This window comes from Herpailurus yagouaroundi, unplaced genomic scaffold (genome assembly GCF_014898765.1).
Source record: "Herpailurus yagouaroundi ecotype Mexico unplaced genomic scaffold, PumYag 184, whole genome shotgun sequence".
In the NCBI taxonomy this organism is placed as follows: Eukaryota; Metazoa; Chordata; class Mammalia; order Carnivora; family Felidae; genus Herpailurus; species Herpailurus yagouaroundi.
In genome coordinates this window covers 39212916-39224896 of record NW_024412415.1, presented here as the reverse complement: position 1 = coordinate 39224896, position 11981 = coordinate 39212916, and the positions used below count along the sequence as shown (strand labels likewise).

The 11981-nt window shown below is 48.5% G+C and overlaps 1 long non-coding RNA gene across 1 annotated transcript; it reads left to right on the top strand.

Annotated features, from left to right (window-relative positions):
* Window positions 1–10846, top strand: LOC121042008 (uncharacterized). The gene is made up of 2 exons (XR_005795942.1): window positions 1–264; window positions 10511–10846. It is a non-coding gene; the product is annotated as an uncharacterized LOC121042008 (long non-coding RNA).
* Window positions 10847–11981: the final 1135 nt, after the last annotated feature.

Genomic DNA, 11981 nt, shown 5'->3' with positions numbered 1-11981 from the left:
TGTAGTCACTGGCTGCTGGAACGTTCTGTCCTGCTGCTCATTTGTACAGGCCTCTGCCTCAGGCTGTGAAGGTCCTGGAAGAGGACAAAACTGCAGGGTTGGGACTTCTGGGTCCTTCCCCCAGCTCCCCTCCTGCCTGCTCCTCCCGAGCACTTTGGTCCTAGTTATTCCCGAAGTTCAGACCCTGCGCTAGGTGCTGTGCAGGGACAGGAGACATGCAGCTCTAAAGAGCCTCTCCGAAGAGCCAGGACTTTGGATCCAAATGTAAGCTCAGCAGTTGTCCTGCTGTGTGGTCGTGGGGGAGTCCCATTACCTCTCTGAGCTTGTTTCCTCATCCTGGTAACAGTGGTGAAGTGGTTTGGGTCAGTCCCTGGCTTTCTTCCCTGGCCTTCCTTCCAGGGCTCCACACTGTCTCCATAGAAGTTTGGGCCTTTGGGTTTAGTCAGTACAAGAGTAGGAAGTTTCTAGTGTTATTTAATGCTCTGTAATGGTGTGCTGGTAAATGTTTAACAATCAGCTCTTAAAAAAAAAAAAAAAAAAAAAAAGTCCTGTTTTGCAGCATTTGCCTGATTTCTGTACTCTTACCACCATGGCCCTTTTAAGCTTCTAACATGATGTCACTGAACATGGAGCTGGGAGCCAGTGAGAGCTGGCTCCAGCACAACCTGCATCCACGATTGGTTACATAATTTGCCAGGCCAAGTGCAAAGGGAAATTATAGCGTTCCTGTTCAAAAAGCAGAAAGGAAGGCTTTTTCCTTTTCTCCGCGATTTCTCTCTCAACCATTATAATGTTCTTTTTATTTATTTAATAAATAAATCCGGTCCTTCCAGTATGGGGATACTCACAGGGCAAGTGCAGAACTGCCAATGGGGAGGTGGAGGTGGATGAGCCCCAAGACTTGGCACGTATTTATGGGACCCACCAACTACCAGGTTGCTCCTCCGGCCAGATGGATCCTCTTCCGATCCAGAGAGATGACCCACAAAGTCAAGTCAAGCATCTTCCCTTCCCAGAGGCCTTCAGTCTAGACCCGGGTCCCAACCTTCAAGCCAGGATACGCTAGGCACCCAAATGGGGTTGGGAGAGGGGTGACTGGGTGGCTCAGTCGGTTAAGCATCTGACTTCAGCTCAGGTCATGATCTCTCAGTCCTTGGGTTCGAGGCCCGCATCGGGCTCTGTACTGACAGCTCAGAGCCTGAGGCCTGCTTCGAATTCTGTCTCCCTCTCTCCCTGCCCCTCCCCCACTTGCACTCTGTCTCTGTCTCTGTCTCTCTCTCTCTCAAAAATAAATAAACATTGAAAAGCTTAAAAAAAACAGAAAGAAATGGAAGTGGGAGAGAGGCTCGCCCTGGGCAAGTCACTGTGCTGAATGCATCATATCACTGCCTGTCCCGGGAAGGATGGCCAGTGGGGTGGGTGGGGAGGAACAGGAGACCAGGTGGGCCAGTGCACCAGACCTCACATTGGTGGGGGATCCTGGGGGGGAAGGAGAGGAGAGACCAAAGAGATTCCCAAACCCTCCCTCTCTCCTCAGTGAGAACCCCCACTTGGGGAAAGCACTCACAGAGCATTGCAAGTGGGCAAAAACTTGTTCAACAAACAAGACGCGGTTTTGTTATGGAATGTTGATCGCCACCTATCAGGCTCATCTCTTCCATTTTATTTTTATAGTGTGCCACTTTTCTCTTTCTGAAAATACTTTCTAAAAATGTGTCTTTTGCTTCTACACAAATGAAAGGTAACATTTTCAAACACCCAGTTCACTGCCCATCTGTACAACGTGTAATTGGCCACATTCATTGGTCTGTAGAACACTGACAACTATAAAACTTTTCTCCATACTGATATTTGTCCTCGGGATTGAAGCCAAATATTGACCCAGTTTTAGCAAATTTAGAGCAGCAGGCTTCCTGGCTTAAAAAATCTTTCCACTTATTAAGCATGGCGGTTTGTTCCCTTGAGGGGAATGACCGTGGTGCCCCAGGTGTCTACTTCCTGATAGAGTTTGGAAGAGGCACTCTTCATACAACACCAGCCCCAGACCAGGGTGATTTGGGTTCTGTTTCTCAGGTGTGGCCAGATGCTCCAGACCAGTTGCTGGAGGGAGCGTCTCACCAGGGAGGAGGGCTGCAAAGTGTGGGCAAAGGACAAGAGGACCCCAAAGCCTGATGGCACAAGTTCAGCCTAAGAGTTGTGTGCTCCTGAGCTCTGCTTGGATGATGACCCATAATGGGGGCCGAAGCTCAGCCCTCTAGCTATCAGGCTGTGCTGCACTGAGGAGAGGAAGGGGGTAAGCACTCACACACACACACTCATACCCAGACAGGAGGCCACCCAGGACCCTTAGCCTGAAGTGTGTGCAGGGGCATTGGCCACAAACAACTTTAGAGTATATTGAGAAAAGCTGCCTGATTAAGGAAAAATGGGCATCCCTCTAGTATGTTCTTCAGTTGACTTCCCCATAATATTCAAACTATAGTATGGGTTAAGTCTACATCAGGCTCCTCCTACTCCTTCGTGGTCTTGGGCAAATCCCAGAGCATTATCCAAGCCTTAGTTTTTCCATCGCTTCTCGGCCTTTTGGCTAAGATCAAGTGCAAGCCTTAGTTTTTCCATCTGTAACATGGGGAAATGATGCATAACTTCAAGGTTGTGGGCAGGATTAAACAAGATGCATGTGTGTATGTTCATGCTTATACGCCAGACACAAAGCTGTTGCTACAATAAAAGATGATATTAGGGGCGGCTATTATTAGCAATCAAACAGTAGAGACGGGATCTGATTCACTTACGGGTCCCTGGCGTACAGTAAGTGGTTACTGGGGAATGTGAGTTCTGTTATTGGGCTGTGCTGGGAGATGGCTTGTGGGGGTGTGGTCACAGGCAGCCGAAGGCGGAGGTGTGAGTGAGCTGTGCTGGGCCTCTGGTGGCCTTCCTACCCCCCCGCCCCAGAATTGGAGTAGGGAGACATGAAGGTCATCCTCAGCTCCCTCATTTTACAGAGGGAGAAAGTGTGTCAATGCAGTGAACACATTGTACTGATTCTCCGGGCTTCAAAGCAACTTTGGATCCCAAACAGAAGAGCATCTGCAGGTGCAGACCTTGAGTATTTGCTCAGATTCACTCAGCAATCGGCTTTGGTCCTCTTGTCCGGCACACCACCAGCACTGGGCGACGCTCCGCTTTTAGAATAGGAGAAAATGCCACATCACAAGGCACGGATCGCACCACCGAGGAACTTGGTGACGAACCCCTAAGAATGGGTGATTTCACTCCAACTGAGGTGAAACTTGGCCAACAAGAAATAGGAGATGGGGAGCAGCTGGGCAGGTAAATTCTGCCTCGTTTGTCTCCCCTGGGACTGCTCCAAGGTGCCATTCCTCCTTGTAACCCTCTGGCCACATCCCCATGCAGAGGGACATGCTTGCTTACTGTGAGGATACCGTCAGCTCGGTCACACATCACACAGTGCATTCCACCTCCCCTGGCCTCCCTCCCTTTCCTTCTTCTCCCAAAGTGTTAGCACCTTAGTCCTTAGTCCTTGCATCCAACTCGGTTTTTCAGAGGACCCAGGATAAGATGGGTAGCATTTCCAAATTATTCACACTTATTATATGGTTATTCAACATAAAAAATCCTAAAACAGGGACGCCTGGGCGACCGGCTCTTGATTTCAGCTCAGGTCACGATCCCAGTTTCAGTTTGTGAGTTCCAGCCCCGCATGGGGCTCCGAGCTGACAAGGGGAGCCTGGTTGGGATTTTCTCTCTCTCTCTCTCTGCTTCTCCCCTGCTTGCTCATGCGCACGAGCACTCTCTCTCTCTCTCAAAATAAACTAAAAAAAGAAAAGAAAGACATTACAAAAGATCCTAATATAGAATCATACGCATTGCTTCGGGGCAGAAGTAAACGGGCCACGGCTCTAGGCGATGCCTGTGGTGGTCTGCTTTACTGGTATAGACGCGCTCTCTCGCCAACAGTGCTGGCTCCCCGAATGTTATTCTGCAGCAGCTCTGGTTTGAAGCTCTTCATGGCAGCACGCAGAGCCTCCTGATGGACACTTGCCCTTTATTTCAAACTTTTCTGTGCATGTTGCTGAGAGACAGCATGCACCCAGCATGGCTCTTACACTCTGTAGCGGAGAACTCCGTTTTTGTAAGTGTTTCCCGTGTGTAGTTTTTTCCACGCCAACAGCCAATTCTCTAACTGGGTGTCCAGCAAGTCAACCTAATTCTGACACTGTCTACCTGGAGTTAGCCTCAGATCTTACAACTTAAAGGGCTCAGTCCCACAAGACTAGCCCCACTTCAGATGCCAGTTGCAAATGGGGTGCCTGGGCTACGCACACTTCTGCTGGGCTGACTATAAACTCCGGGGTTCCCACAATCGCCCCACCCCCCAGTTTCAGTCATTTGCTAGAATGAACTCAGGGAAACACTTTACTTACACTTACCAGCTTATTATAAAAGATACAAACAAACAGTCAAATGGAAGACACGCATGGGGCAAGGCATGGGGATAAGGCACGGAGCTTCCGTGCCCTCTGCAGCTACAGTACCCGCCCACCCTGCTCCTTCATGTATTTACCAACTCGGAGGCTCTCTGAATCTCGTTGTAAAAGAGTTTTTATAATCCAATAGTCAGCCCTCTCTCCCTCCTCCCAGGTCAGGGTGGGTGTGGAGCTGAAATCACATATTTGGCGTTTCTGGTGATCAGCCCCCATCCTGAAACTATCTTGGGGGCCACCCACCCTAAGTCACCTCATTAGCATAAATTCTAAAGTTTACTTATTTATTTATTTAGAGAGAGAGAGAGAGAGCAAGAGTGGGGCAGGGGCAGAGAGAGAGAGAGAGAGAGAGAGAGAGAGAGAGAATTCCAAGCAGGCTCCGCACTCTCAGTGCAGAGCCTGATGCGGGGCTTGAACTTACCAACCGAGAGATCATGACCAGAGCTGAATCAAGAGTCAGACACTTAACCAAAGGAGCCACTCAGGAGCCCCAATTACATATATAATATTTTTTTATCATACTACAGTTCCTCTAAGGGAGTTGCCATTCATGTCTTCACTATGATTGGCTACATGCAAATTAGTTAAATGAGGTGTTGCTCTTGATTGGACTGGCACATATGCAGGCTCCACCACCCCCTCAAACCTGGCTGCAGGTCTGATAAATATGCAAATTAGGCAACCCTCATGTGTTGATGCTGAGGTGCAGTCACCATATCACTGGGACTCACAATTCATGCACTGATACTCTACATTTTGAGTATATTCTATATAGTTTACACTCTGTCTTCAGATCTTCAAGACTAAAGACCAAGTAGATGAGATATGAAGGCACTGAGACTCAGAAGGACAAGCAATTGGTCCAAAGGTCCACGGTAAGGCAGTGGCAGAAGTGGGTAGAACACCCAAGTCTTAGGGCTTCAGCCCAGCCCCTCCCTCTGCAGCCAATGGCTTCTTCCTGTAGTACGACATTATCTCTGCTGGCCATGTAGATGGGTCACACTCCAGCTGGCGTCCTTGCCGGCCCCACTGTCTTGGGACTGAGAACTATCAGAGCTAGGAGGGACATTACTACCCCACTGTGAAGACAGGGAAACTGAGGTCCCAAGTTACAGAGCCAGCGGTGGCAGAGCCAGAAGCAGGACCCACAGCACCTGTGGCCTGGCCCCAGCTCCTTAGGCTTGAGCTCTGGGTATGACTGGTTCAAATCCCAGCTCCACTGCTTATTCTCTGTGCCTTGGGCAAGTTAACCTCTTTATGCCTTGAGTTTTGTTTTTATTTTTATATTTCTTTCTCCCTCCCTCCTTCCCCCTCTCCTTCCTTCCTTGCTTCTTTCCTTCCTTCCTCTTTCTTTCCTTAGTGAGCTCTACACCCAGTGTGGGTCCTGAACTCATGACCCCAAGATCAAGAGTCACATGCTCCACCGACTGAGTCAGCTAGGTGCCCAATTTTTGTTTTTATTAAATGGGGCTAACAACAGCATCCACCTCAAAGGGATATTAGGTGGATTAAATTAGATAACACATATAAAGGTTTAGGACAGGGCCTGGCATATAGTACATGATCAATGAATGTTACCTAGTACTATTTTGATTTTAATCATGTTGGGGAGGACAAACTTTTCCTCTACCTACTTAGATCCAGTGATTGAGGACCTGTGAATTAAACTGACAGATTAAAAAATTAATAGGAGAAAAGATAAAGTTTATTCATGCACTAATGCAGGAGCTCATGGAAAATGTGCTCAGAGAAGCAGCTAGAATTTGGGGCTCCTACACCCAATTTTGTCTTCCAGTTTTCTTGAGATTTAATTGACATACAATATTGTGTAAGTTTAAGTAGTACATGTTGATTTAATACAGTTATGTATTGCAAAATGATTACCATCATAGGTTAGCTAACACCTCCATCATGTCATAGAATGAGTATTTATTTTTCATGGTGATAACAGTCAAGATGTACTCTCTTGGCAACTTTCAACTATATAATGTGGTATTATTGACTATAATTACCATGCTACACATTAGATCCCCAGAACTTATTCATCTTATAACTCAAAGTTTGTACTGTTGGACTGACAACTCTCCCTCGCCCCCATCCTCCTAGCCCCTGGCAACCAACACCGTATTCTCTGTTTCTATGAGTTCTGCACATATCACATACCAGTGATACATTACAGTATTTGTCTTTCTCTGCCTGACACTCAGCATAATGCCATCAAGGTCCATCCATGTTGCAAATGGAAGATTTTCTTCTTCCTCGTGGCTGAATAATATTCCACGGCATATATGTACCATTTATCCCTCGATGGACACTTACGCTGTTTCCATGTCTTGGCTGTGCTGAATTATGTTGCAATGAACACGGGAGTACAGTCATGTCCTTGAGATCCTGTTTTCCTTTCCTTTACATATATGCCTAGAAGTGGGGTTGTTGAATCATAGGGCAGCTCTTTTTAATTTCTCGAGGAACCTCCATACTGTTTTCCATGGTGGCTACACCAGTTTGCATTTCTACCAATGGTGCACCAGGGTTCCCTTTCCTCCACAGCCTTGCCGACACTCATTATTTCTTGTCTTTTTTGATGCCAGTCATGCTAACAGGTGTGAGGTGATATCTCATTGTGGTTTTGATTTGTATTTCCCTGATGATGAGTGATGTTGAGCATCTTTTGATGTATCCGTTGGCCATCTGGATGTTTTCTTTGGAGAAATTTCTATTCGGTTCTTTTGCCCATTTTTAGTTGGATTGTTTGTTTTTTGTTTTGCTCTTTAGTTGCATGAGTTCTCTATATATTTTCCCCTTGTCAGATGTTAGATCCCGTCTCAATAAGGGAAGGGGGAAGGGAGAAATGACACTTTATGGGAAAACAAATGACTTTTAGGAAAGATACATGGGCCTCTACAATAGATGGGAGATAAGATCGTTTTGTGATATGTCTGTTTAGGTGATTTCTTATCCTGGTCACAGGTGACAGGAGTCAATCTTCTCTGGTTGCAAAACTCCTGGGGAGGGGGTTTATGACGCTGGAATTCTTAACCCACTGAGCCACCCAGGCGCCCCCTATGACGCTAGAATTCTTTTGGGAGGCTCTGATTTTAGGCAGATAAGGGGAAGTTAAGAAAAAAGCACCTCTTCCTGCATGTGCTGATTCTCAAATATCTTCAGCTCAAAATAATGCTTAAGACACACTGGCATATTTTATGCACCTCCGATCATGCAGGGGAGACAGTGGGGTAGGATGGGAGATGCAGGCTGAAGCTGGGGAGCACCTGTCAGTTTCCTAAACATCTTCCAGGCTGTCCTCCCAGGCTGGGGTTGGAACACTTGGGGCCTCTGCTTCTCATCAGAGCTCCCTCACGGCTAAGCTGGGGTCATTCCATTCCCTGCCCCTCTGACTTGGTGCAACGAGGTGGCTTCAGGCTACACTGAGGATTCTCACCCACAGGTGAAGCTGGAATGGGGGGTGGTGCCCACTGCTGGGCTGGGAATGTCAGCGAGGGCAGTTCCTCTGTCTGGGGAGGCCGAACACCTTCCCTGCCCTCCCATGGGGTCAAGGTCCCCCAGGGTGGAGAAGTGGCTGGGTTCCCTTCTGCAGAGCTGCTCAAGAAATTTGACTCTATCAAGCATATCTGACTCTCATAGTGAACCATTCTTTAATACTTCCCTCCTCTACATGATAAGGAAATGAAATGAATATATTTCATAATGAACTAGAGTTTGCATTTATCAGACAAAAATTATTACCTCTCTTACTTTGCACCATTTAACTAGTTTAAATTTTATTTTTTAATTATTTTTTTAAACGTTTATTTATTTTTGAGACAGAGAGAGACAGAACATGAGCAAGGGAGTAGGCAGAGAGAGAAGGAGACACAGAATCTGAAGCAGGCTGCAGGCTCAGCTGTCAGCACAGAGCCTGATGTGGGGCTCGAACTCCCAGAACTTGAGGTCATGACCTGAGCTGAAGTTGGATGCTCAATGGACTAAGCCACTCAGGCACCCCTAACTAGCTTAAATTTAAACAGAAATAAAACCTCCAAGCTGTCACAGAGTGGCAGAATTGAAGGCACTCAAGTTCTGTTTCTTCGTCTTTACAATCATTGGACTATCCTGGTGTATTTGGAATCCACTGTTTACACATAGGACCATGTCCTGTCCAGGACTGTCCTGGAGACAGAATGGCCCGGAATGGGCAGTGGGGACCCTACAGCTTGTCCGTGCGTGTGTAACAGGGAATTCTCTGAGTGAACGTTTATGTAGAACACAATATTCCTCAATAAGCAGTAAAGGTGCTAATCTGAAGCTTATTTTGTTTATTATAAAAATTCAATAGTAATTGTAGCAATTGTTTAGAACTTTGATCAGTAAGACTTTCAGAGAGGAGTCTTTTATCACTGACCTGGTTTAAAAGTGCCGGCACAGGGTGAAAATAAAAGGCAGACAGACTTTATTATTGTTTTTAAATTCTCTGCGTATGATGCCCCTCTTACTGCCTGCACTTGGGGTGCACAGCCCCCACCATCCTGATCTTTGAATACCTAGAGCACAAGCTGTCCCCACCTCTTGCCCACCCCTACCCCCAGGCCCAGAGGCCACCCCTACCTTGGACCCAGAGGCTGGCTGGCCACATTGTTGGGATGTCAGGCCCTAGGACTGAGACTGCCTCCTGCTTTCTCTGGCCTCCAAGGTCCCCCCACCCCCTAGGCCACCTCACCCTAAGGCCTGGCCAGACAGCCTCAGTTCACTTGAGACAAGCTCTTGGAGATAGCTCGTGTGGGGAAACTGAGGCTGTCAGGGGGAAGAGAACTCTCTTAAGGGTACAGGGGCTGAGGGGAAGAGGCTGACCCAGCTCTGAGCCTCCTTGGTGGCTGCTCAGACCCAGCGTGGTCTCCCTGGGGCAGGAGGAAGAGGAAGGGGGGCGCCTGGGTGGCGCAGTCGGTTAAGCCTCCGACTTCAGCCAGGTCACGATCTCGCGGTCCGTGAGTTCGAGCCCCGCGTCAGGCTCTGGGCTGATGGCTCAGAGCCTGGAGCCTGCTTCTGATTCTGTGTCTCCCTCTCTCTCTGTCCCTCCCCCGTTCCTGCTCTGTCTCTCTCTGTCCCCAAAATAAATAAATGTTGAAAAAAAATTTAAAAAAAAAAAAAAGGAGGAAGAGGAAGGGATGGCTGTGGGACAGGCTGGGGCACTGTAGGTAATTTACATCTCATTTGAATGGGTTCCCCCTGCCTCACACCCAGAGCAGGCCCACCTGCAAGACCCTCAGCTGAAGGAGGGTCCCTCTGGCCCCCACTACCTCCCCTGTGCAGTGTCCCAGAACCCCCTTCCCTATCAGTGCCTGTCCCTGAAGCAGGCTTACCCTTCCAGAATCTGGCTGTGAAGGAGTTCTCCCAGAGAGAGGCGAGGCTCACAGCACAGGAGGGGCAAGGTGTATTGGTCAGACCCCAGAGGCTTCACTGGAGCAGCAGGTCTGGGCCTTGAGAGGGGAGGCCCCTCACTCACCTGGGTCCAGGAGGCACTAGAGGGAGGTGAGGCCCAGCCCTGAGGAGTCTGAGGGCACTGCGGTGCTCTGGTCTATGCTGGGCAGTGGGGTTTTCCCTAGCAGTCCTGCCTTCACCTGGCTGTGAGAATGTGTGGAGTCGTGACAGGAGCTGGGATAGAAACCAGACTGGGGAGGAAGCCAAAGTCCAACTGCTGATGCCCAGAGGAGAGGCATGTCCTGAGAGCAGGATATTTGGGCAATGCCCAGGCTCCACCGCCCCAGCCCTCCAGCCTGCCAGCCCTCTCTCAGATGGGCCAGCAGAGATTTGGGGAGGAGATACCCTTCCTGGCCATCTTCCCAAAGGAGTGAGATAGAGAAAGTGAAGGGACTCCATTTTAAAAAGGCTCCATTTCGGTTGTTTCTCTCCTAAGTTTGCTCATGCTCTATATTTTGCATCTGAGTAAACCAAAGAAGCTATGTTCCCACTCCACGGGGAGACAAGAAACTTAATCATTCTCTAAGTTTCTTCCCAGGCCCCCAAACACCTGATACTATGTAAGAAGAATTGGATCCCAAACATGTTCCAGGACGGTAGCTTTGAACAAACCTTGGTCGACACTGGCATCAATCCCCCCTACCTTTGGTGATTTATGGAAAAACACCTACTGTTCACCTGACACTCGCCTTTGATCAGACCCTACCCTGGATTCCTGAAGGAATGTGTATCCTGGACCCCCTTCCAGTAGAAACCCCTAACCCCAAGTGGCGGAGAGACTCCCTCCTTTTCTGAGTCCCTCAGATACGCCCTCAGCTGTGTGCCATCACTTACGCTATTCACTTAAACTCTGCTCTCACTTCCGCCTGGTTCGCGTTTGATTTCTATCCTGTGTGAAACCAACTTTCTTGGCTCGTCCTGCAGGGCCCCCTCTGGGTCCTTGGACCTAGCCTGCCTCGGTAGGGTCGGTAGGGTCCTCTCCCATCAGGAGGGACCCCTCTGGGGGCCCTTCTGGAAGCTCTCGCAGTCCCACCTACGGGCTACTCTCTATGTACTCCTCAGTGACAGAAAACTCATTAGTTCCCCCAAAACCAAATCACTGGCCTCCAGTTCTGCTGAAAGTCTTTCTTCTTTTTGAGCTGGAATCCCTCTCCCTGGGACTTACCTCATTGGCCAGTGGACCCCAGACACTGTTATAGGGGCCGAAAACTGTCCTTCTTTCCTTCTAGGTTCTTTGGCTGGTCTAATAATTAACTGGACATAAAACAGATTAACAAGAGGGGTGCCTGGGTGGCTCAGTTGGTTCAGTAGCCAACTCTTGATTTCAGCTCAGGTCATGATCTTGCGGTTCGTGGGTTCAAGCCCTAATTCGGGCTCTGCACTGATGGCACAGAGCCTGCTTGGAATTCTCTCTGCCCCCCCCCCCCGCTTCTCCCCTGCTCTCTCTCTCTCTCTCTCAAAAATAAATCAATAAACATGAAAAAAAAAGATTGACATGAGAAAAACACATTTCATGTGTACGGGAAACCCATAAAAATAGAAGACTTCCAATGATAGGTAATTGAGGCTTATCTGCTATCCTGAGCTAAGAAGAAGGGGGTAGGGGGCCTGGGACTTCAAAGTGGAGGAAGAGAATTCACAAGAAGATGGGAAGAGCAAATGTTTGGTAAACAAATGTTTTCCATGCCACGCAGATAATTCTTTTTGTTGTAAAAAGTCATCTCTGGTAATAGCTCTCTTCTTGGTACAGGCCCCCTATCTAATTCTTTTAGGCAGTTAAGGAGGAGGTAAAAAGCCCTTCCTGAGTCTGCTGGGCCCAAAATGTCTTCAGCTTCAAATAAGCCACACACCAAAGTGGCACATTCTACGGTGGCGTATTCTGTTTCCCTTTACTGCCAAAGCTGCGGGGCCAGTGCTGTGGGGTCTACCCCACCAGTTCTGGTTTATGAGCACGTCCCTCCAGCCCCTCCAGGCCACCACCTCTCAGCCTCTTTCCAA